Below are 8,560 nucleotides of genomic sequence, written 5' to 3'. Positions count from 1 at the left end.
ACCTCGGCTATTGGTTGTAAGCAGTGATTGACATCGCCTCGCACCAATGGGAATAGCGAGGTTCCTGACTCCTCTGTTGACAGCGGTGGGGGAGGGACTGGTCACGTGATTAGTAGCCCAGCCGTTAAACCGACAAAGCTCGAGCTCTCCAGCGCGCGGGTGACGTAAGACACGGTGCACGTGAGGGCAGATCCCGGTGTGGGGAACCCATGTGTGACGTCTCAGAGTCAGGGGATCACTCAGACAGCTGATCACTGAGAGGAATTATATTTATTGGTCATTAAAGTTCACCCAGATTGGTTTGGACGGATTTGATGTGGAGTTCGGGGTGTCACAGTGAAAGGGCCGGACGGCCGAACTCTCTCCGTTGTCCAAACATCCTTCCAACCGGGGGGTGGGGTGGGAGTTTGATTTTTCTCTCTGATCGACTTTCATGTTCTTTCTTTGTTTCGTGGCTCTCTGGAAAAGAAAAGAAACTCTAGAGTTGTTTACGGATACCTGCTTGATAATAAATTACCCTTTGAACCATCCGCTTCAAGCAGGGCGTCTCCGTGTCCAAACATTTTCATTCCGATTCCCATTCCCGTTCCGACGTGTCAACCCATCGCCTCCTCTTGTGCTAAGATGAAGCCACCTCAGGGTCGAGGATCAGGACTTTATATTCCGTCTGGGTAACCCCTCCCCAACCTGATGGCATGAATATCGATTTCTCCTTCCGGTGAACAAATCTCTCCCTCACCCCTCCCTCCCACTCCCTCTCTTCCTCTCTGACTTTTCACGTCCTCTCACCTGCTGATCACTTGTCTCTGGGTCCACTGCTCCATCCCTTTCTCCTGTTCTCCACTCTCGTCTCCTATTAGATTCTATTTTCTTCAGCTCTTGAGCTTTCCCACCTACCTGGCTTCACCTATCATCTTCCAGCGAGACATTTCCTCGCCCGCACCGATTTTATTCAGGTATTTCCGTCATTTCATCTCAGTCCTGAAGGAGGGTTCAACTGGAAAGATCGACTGTTGACTCTTTTCGATAGATGGTGCCCGGCCTGCTGAGTTCCGCCAGCATTTTGTTTGTGTTGCTTTGGATTTCCAGCGTCTGCAGACTTCGTCGTGTTTGTGATTTACCTCTCCGTTGTCGCTCCAGCCTCCGGCCACTGGTGGCGCAGCATGGACCTCCGGCCACTGGTGGCGCTGCAGGGATCTCCGGCCACTGGTGGCACTGCATGGACCTCCGGCCACTGGTCGCACTGCGTGGACCTCCGGCCACTGGTGGCGCTGCGTGGACCTCCGGCCTCTGGTGGCGCTGCATGGACCTCCGGCCACCGGTGGCGCTGCATGGACCTCCGGCCACCGGTGGCGCTACCGCGAACGTCCTGCCAAACGCATGCGCGGTGCCGAATGCCGCTGCCGTTGGCGGTTCTCCTGTTCGGGCGGCGGTGAGTGGGAACAAATCTCGGGTTTGTGTGAATCGGGGCCGGTGGATCGGGAAAGGTCCGGGCCCGGGCTCTGTCTGACGGCTGGAGCAGGGGTGCAGTGACAATCTTTTAGGTGCTGGAGCTGAACGAGGGGTGGTTGATAAGTTCGTGGCCTAAGTCAGAAGGCCTGAAGTTTACAGCTGTCGTTACATGTACGTGTAGTTCCGCTCTGTGAGTGATCATGCAGAAAGTTTGAAGTTAATAACTGTTGTGGTATTTCTGTTTCAGATAATTGAAAATTGACAGGTTTTCTAAAATTGACTCCTTCCACCTTAGACCACGAACCTATCAATCACCCCTGGTGTGTCACACCCAATGTGTGTACCTGCTCATTTCATGTACTGGGCAACTTCCTTACCCACTGAGCAGGTCTCTCTGTCTCTCTGTCTGTCTGTCTGTCTCTCTCTCTCTCACACACACACACACACACACACGTGTGTGTGTGTATTTATGTACACATACACACACACATATGAATATGAATAGGGTTTCTTATAATGTCAAGCACTAAAGCAAGATGAAAGAAATATATGAATTCCAGAGCTCCACAGAAATATGGTGATAGCTAAGACATTAACAAACTTATAGCCTATCACTACATTTCTGTGTATAACTGGTACAATTAAACATGTAATACTTAATTTAATAATTTCACAAAGTATTGCACAGTTGTACTCACTAATTATCATAAAATATAATTATCAAGTAAGTAAAGTAACATTGTTTGCTTAGAAGCCATAGGGCTGTTAGTGAGTAATCCATGGACCACCACATATGTAGCCTTACTAATACGACTGAGTCAGAGCAGACAGCAGGGCCCACAGCGCTTAGCAGTGTTCCTAAGCAGGTATAAAAATAACAGAAATAAAGCAAGTAAGTTTTTTACAATTTTAGCCACCTAAATTGGAACCAAGTAATCAAGTATGAAAAAAGCTCGTCGACTGAACTATTGCTAAAGCTATGAATATTGCTGAATATCAGTATCAAAAGCGGAAGGTTGGTAACTCTGCCTCGTATCCTTTCTCTCACAGAAATGGTTGGACAGAAAGTGTACCTGTGAGTGTCGATACCTACAATATCCTCACACGTCGGGTATTACCTTGTTAGACCAATACAGATTCTGTTTAGTCTTTAAATATATAAAAAGTTAAAGAAGCTTGAATCTTTACATAAAGATCTATCCAATCTATATGAATAGAAAATATCGTATTTTTGAAGTGACAAATGTTAACGGGAGGAGAGCAGCCATTTGGGAGGTTTGGAAATGCGTTTCGTCTCGTTCATTGCCTCACTAATTTACTCTTTTTCCTATCAACACAAAGAGACAAACAGCCTCTTTCCAATCAACTGTAGTTGGTGGAGCTCGGCCAAGGGGTTGACCTGCTATTAATGATAGTTGAAATGACGTAAAACTAGCTTATAGCCTAGAAATGTCTTTTTTTTCCATTTGGCTTGTTAAAAAAAAAACTAAATTTATCCAGGTGTAGAAGAGGATTTTGGATGATTACCTTGAATATTTCTTCAAAATCAGGCTGAAGATAAGCGAGCAGTCAATTTTTCTTTCATTATTTTCAACTTTTAAACTTAGGTTTCGAAGTTCATTCCTTGCATAATATGGCTTCTTCCTGAAATCCAATGGCACCCATTGGAAAGAGCGGAAAAATGCTCACACTTGTGTACAGGTATTTCCCAGCTTCCTGGGACAACGGGTGGAGCGAGGAGGAATTTCACAAATACCTAAATAAGAAACAGTCACAGCTCCAGGATTTCACAAAACACGATCAAATATCCTAATGTTATTAGAGATATTTTCCCCAACAGCCAACTGCCCCCTCTCCCCAAACCGTGCTTCCGTAAAATTCCCTCTATTTAATATGCAGCCGCTGTTAAATTCCCTGCTTGTTAATTTTATCTAACTCTATTTTTGTCTGTTTCTTAAGTTTAGCCAAGTAAGATGTTATCTGACCTCGCAAATATGCTTTGAGTGTATCCCATATAATCAATTTCGAAACATCTCCGGTATTATTAAAAAGAAAGACATCTTTTATCTGAAACTCTATAAATCTAACAAAGTCCGAACTTTGCAATAAATTTTCTGGAAAGCGCCAAGGCAAGTTTACATTACTAACATCATTTAACTCAAAAGTTAAGCTTAAAGGCTCATGGTCCGAGACTGCAATAGCATCATATTCACATTTCTGGACTTTTGGACAAAAATCGGAAATCAGCTATAAATTAATCAATTCTCGAATATTTGAATAGAAAGAATAATCTCTGTCATTAGGATGTAAATTTCTCCAGATTTCTATCAAACCATAATCAGTTAAAAAGGAATTAATAAGTGTTGCCGGATGACTCGGAAGCTGCTGATTGGTTGAACTCTTGTCAATCAAAGGGTTTAAACAACAGTTGAAGTCACCGCCCATCAGCAGCGTATATTCATTTAAGTCTGGTAATAAACCAAATACATTTTTAAAAAAAGAAGGATCATCTACATTAGGTCCGTAAAGATTAACCAGGACAATTTTTCTATTACAAATTGTTCCTTTGATAATTAAAAATCTACCATTATTATCTGAAACAATGTGTCCTTGAATAAATAAAACATTAGATTTAATAAAACTAGATACCCCCTTTGTTTTATTTTGACAAGTAACATGGTATTGAAGGCCCTTCCATGTTTTAAAAAATCTATTTTGATCACCCGTTCTGATATGCGTTTCTTGAGCAAAAATTATATCGGGCTGGAATCAATTAATAACTTTAAATGTCTTCTCTCGCTTGATAAGGTGATTCCAGCCATGTACATTCCAGCTAATAACGTTTATCTGTTTAAGTACCATTGGATATTATTCTTAAACACGACAATAAACACATACCATCGCGGGCTAATCAAAGATGGTGGTGATGAATATAACCAAATAGAAAACACACATAATGGGAAAAAATACAAAAAGTGTGTGCGGAAAAAAAATCCCACAATAAACCCTAAAATACAAAAATACCACCAAACCTCCCACCATCCCCAAAGAAGGAAATCCGGCAAAAGAGAGAAAAAGCCGGAACGCATCCCCAAGAAAAGAAACATAAGAACGGAATTCGGCGTGCCGCTGAATTTAAATAATTCCTTTGATTGGTTGTGTGGAAAACAGCAGAAATGGATGTCAGAGACTTTCTGAAATCACCAGACCTGGTGACTGAAGTTTGCTAAAAGGTATGAGTTGCGGGACATTGCTAAAGAATTGAGAATTGAGGTAAAGAAGGGTGTGAGGAAGGTAGAAATTCAAAGGAAAATAGTTGAATATTATATAGATAAGGGAACATTCGATGAGGAGGCGTTAGAGTTGTTCGTGGAAGGTGAACCTACCGAGGATGAGCTTCAGCTTCTGTTGGAAATAGTGAACAGGGAGCATGAACTGAAATTAAAACAGCTCGAGAGAGAAGCCAGAGAGGCAGAGAAATGGATAGAGGAAGCAGCAAGACAGAGAGAAGAGGCAGAAAGACAGAGACAACTGGAGAGGGAGAAATGGCAACGTGATGTTCACGTGGCAGAAAGGCAGAGACAGTTTAAAAGGGAGAGGTTGCAGCAAAGAGGTTTAGTGTCGGACCCTGATGATTTTTACAGCTCGGAAGGGCTAGTTTTGTGTGATGAATTTAAAAGTTGTGTTCCTGATGAGGTCAGGGCATATCCTGTGGTAGAGGATGCCCCTACCTTGAAGGGGTCTGTTGAGAAAGCAGACGAAGAAGTTTTAACCCACGAGGTTGAGTTTACTCCAGAAAAGAGTTGGCCAGAGAATAGCTGGGAGGTTCGAGATGACGTTGATTTGAAACTGGGACAAGTGATGACAGCCCAGAAGAGGCAGTTGTTCCGATTGCCTGTGTTCAGGTTGTGGAAGTACCTGTGGATTCACGGGGTTCTGAACCTTGTGTTGAAACTCAGTTAAGGTCTGAGGTGTCTGACTTGGTTGGACAGGAAAGCAGTTTTTGTGTGTCAGATGATCTTGGTTCAGTGGGTAAGGGGTTAACCTTGGTACCAGTGGAAAGTGAGGATTCTCAGTCATTTATAGTAGACCGCAAAGTGGAACCTGGTGAGGTCAATGTTGCTGGAAAAAATGGCAAAAGTGCTGTTCCTGGACTTTCGGATAAGATGCTGGAAAAGGTTGGAGTGGTTGCACGACCTTTGACCCTGCTTGCAGGAGAAAGGCCTGCGGAGACAGGATGTGCTAGTTTGTTGGATTTTGTTTGGACATTTGAGCACCTGCAAGGTCATGCTGTTATTCAGGGTACTGTGATGGAAACACGGCGTAGTGAAGGTCGGAGAAAGTTGATAAAGAGATTGTTTGGCCTCTTTTATATTCTCATCAGCCTGATGATGATGCTGAATTTGGTAAACAATGGAGGCATGTTGACAGCTGTCCAAGATAAGAGTGTTTCAGCAATTCAGCTAATGAGCAATAATAATAATAAGGGTCCTGATGAAGGGTCTCGGCCTGAAACGTCGACCGTACCTCTTCCGAGAGATGCTGCCTGGCCTGCTGCGTTCACCAGCAACTTTGATGTGTGTTGCTTGAATTTCCAGCATCTGCAGAATTCCTGTTGTAATGAGCAAAGCTGCTGTTGAGGCCTACAGCAAGACCAAAGGTTTAAATTATGATGTGTCAGAGACGTTTCTACCTTCCAGATTTCAGCAGGACTTAGAGGGTAATACAATTGATAAGGGTAAGGTGCATAAGGAAGGTTTGTCTTTGTTGAGAAAAGAATGTATCGAGGAACAGAAGCGAGATTCTGGAATGGTGGCTTTAAGGGAGATGGCTCTCTGGCTCTCACAGGAGAGGAAATTCAGAGAGAGTCGGTGGGATGTTACCTTTAAGATGGGGTGTTGACGAGGAGGTGGAGACCAGCCACTGTGCCCGCAAGTCACGTGGTGGTTTTGGAAGGTTACAGGGCTGAAATGTTAAACATGGCTTACAGTATGCCTTTAGGTGGATGTCATTGTGTGAGAAATGAGGAAAATTGGGACGAGGGGGTTCCCCTCTTCTTATTTAGTGGTGGAGATTCGATTCAGAAGGCAGTAATTTGTTGGAGCCTGTGTTCGGTTACAGGCCAAAAGGACCTTTGACCCTACTCAGAGAATTCTAGAAGGGATGTAGTAAGCTCTGTGACTTTGCCAAGGAAAGTTTACAAAATGGTTGAGTCAAAATAAGAACAACAGGAATTCTGCAGATGCTGGAAATTCACCAGCAACTTTGATGAGTCAAAATAAGACACTTGTTTACTGAAATTGCAGATGTGGGAAGTATTGAAGTACAAACTGGAATCGTGGAATCTGATAATGGAATGGAAAAACATGCTTTCCCACTGAATCTAGACTCAGCAAAATGCCAGACTTCCATTGTTTTGGGAAATACTACTGATAAGGTCCACCAGTTGGACCCAAAACTGAAAAAACAAGGAAAAGGACTGACTGGTGTTTTGAACTGGGGCACAGGTGCAGTGAATAACATCATTGTGAATTCAGCCCAGCCCATGAAACGGCATCGTCACAGAGTGAACTTTGAGGAAAGTAAAATGATTGAAGAAATTAAGAACAGGAAAGAAGAAAGAAAGAGAATGGATGACTGTATTGATAGAGTGGGGAAAGCTAAATACCTTATTAAGAGTGACTTGTTAAAGGGACACCGGGGTGTTCCTTTAACAGAGAGGGTTAAAGAGATATCGGCATTTGTGACACCGTCTGGACTGTATGAATACAATGCTTTACACTTAGGGATGAAGAATCCTCTAGAAGCATTTCAAAGAATGATCAGTTCTGTGCTTAGAGGTTTAGGAAACACAGGGACTTATATCAATGATTTAGTGGTCTGGAATGACACGTGGGAAGAGCAGATTGCAGCTGTAGAAAAACGGTTTGACAGACTTTCCAAGGCCAATCTTCCGGTGAACCTGGCTAAAGGTGAGTCTGGCCTTGCCACAGTTACATCTCTGGGTTATGTGCTGGGACAAGGCCACCTGGCTCCTCTACAGACCACGGTTCAAGCTATTGCTGAAGTTCCTCTTCTGACCGATAAGACAGCTTTGAGAAGGGTTGGGTATTCCCTTCTCCTGCCCCCCCTCCTAAGACAGCAGCAGCTAAATGCATCACGCTTCCAGGAATGGCAGGTGTGCAATAGTCCTACACCCCCCCCCCATCCATATATTATTAATTTTGGACTGCACTCCTGAGGTTTTCGAGTTTATTTTATGTATATATTCTTTGTCATGCTGCAAAACGTTGAGCTGCTAAACTGTGTTTCATTGCTCCACAACACCTGCTTCTAAAGGTCAAAAATTATACTGGTGCCTAAGAAGAGTAGTGTGAGCTACCTGAATTACTATCGTCCAGTCGCGCTCATATATACGGTGCTGTCGTGATGCGAAAGTTGGTCATGGCTGGAATGAACTCTTGGCCTATAGCCACAATGCCTACGGCAGCTACGACCACACAGGCTCTCCACGCCACCTGGACAATACAAACACCGGTGTCAGGATGCTGTTTATTGACTATAACTCTGCGTTTAACACCATCATTACCACAGTGCTGATTAAAGAGCAGCAGAACCTGGGCCTCCGCATTTCTCTCTGCAACTGAATCCTTGACTTTCTAACCGGCAGACTACAAATTGTGCAGCTGACGTATCCACCTCCCTCACAATAAGCACTGGTGCACCTCAAGATTGCGTGCTTAGCCCACTGCTCTACTCTCTCTACGTTCTTTAGACTGAGCTCAAATACCATCTATAAAGTTGTGGATGATCTGACCCTTATTAGCAGACGCCCAGATGGTGACCAAGGTGTGTGCAGGAGCACGATATGCCAGCTCGTTGAGTGGTGTCGCAAAAACAACATTGCTCTGAACGTCAGTCAGACCAAAGAAGTGATTGTGCACTTCAGAAAGTGTGGGACATACCAGTCCACAATGAGGGATCAGAAGTGCAGAGAAGAGCAATTTCAAGTTCCTGAGTGTTAATTTCACTGAGGACCTAATCTGGTCGCAACATATAAAGAAGCTATAAAGAAAGGCAGCGGCTATATTTCATTAGGAGTTTGAGT

The 8,560-nt window shown here is 43.7% G+C and overlaps 1 long non-coding RNA gene across 2 annotated transcripts; it reads right to left on the bottom strand.

Annotated features, from left to right (window-relative positions):
* Positions 1-329: 329 nt before the first annotated feature.
* LOC140208407 (uncharacterized) lies at positions 330-8,009 on the bottom strand. 2 transcript variants are annotated; one of them, XR_011888760.1, is made up of 4 exons: positions 7,835-8,009; positions 2,980-3,208; positions 898-1,640; positions 330-459 (listed from the first exon to the last, which is right to left on the bottom strand). It is a non-coding gene; the product is annotated as an uncharacterized lncRNA (long non-coding RNA). The 2 variants fall into 2 exon arrangements; XR_011888759.1 differs by lacking the exon at positions 898-1,640 and having other exon boundaries at positions 7,835-7,998.
* Positions 8,010-8,560: the final 551 nt, after the last annotated feature.

The sequence above is a fragment of the Mobula birostris genome, chromosome 13, assembly GCF_030028105.1.
Source record: "Mobula birostris isolate sMobBir1 chromosome 13, sMobBir1.hap1, whole genome shotgun sequence".
Lineage (NCBI taxonomy): Eukaryota > Metazoa > Chordata > Chondrichthyes > Myliobatiformes > Myliobatidae > Mobula > Mobula birostris.
Note: the sequence above shows the minus strand (reverse complement) of the source record. Positions and strands in the feature narration are given on the sequence as shown.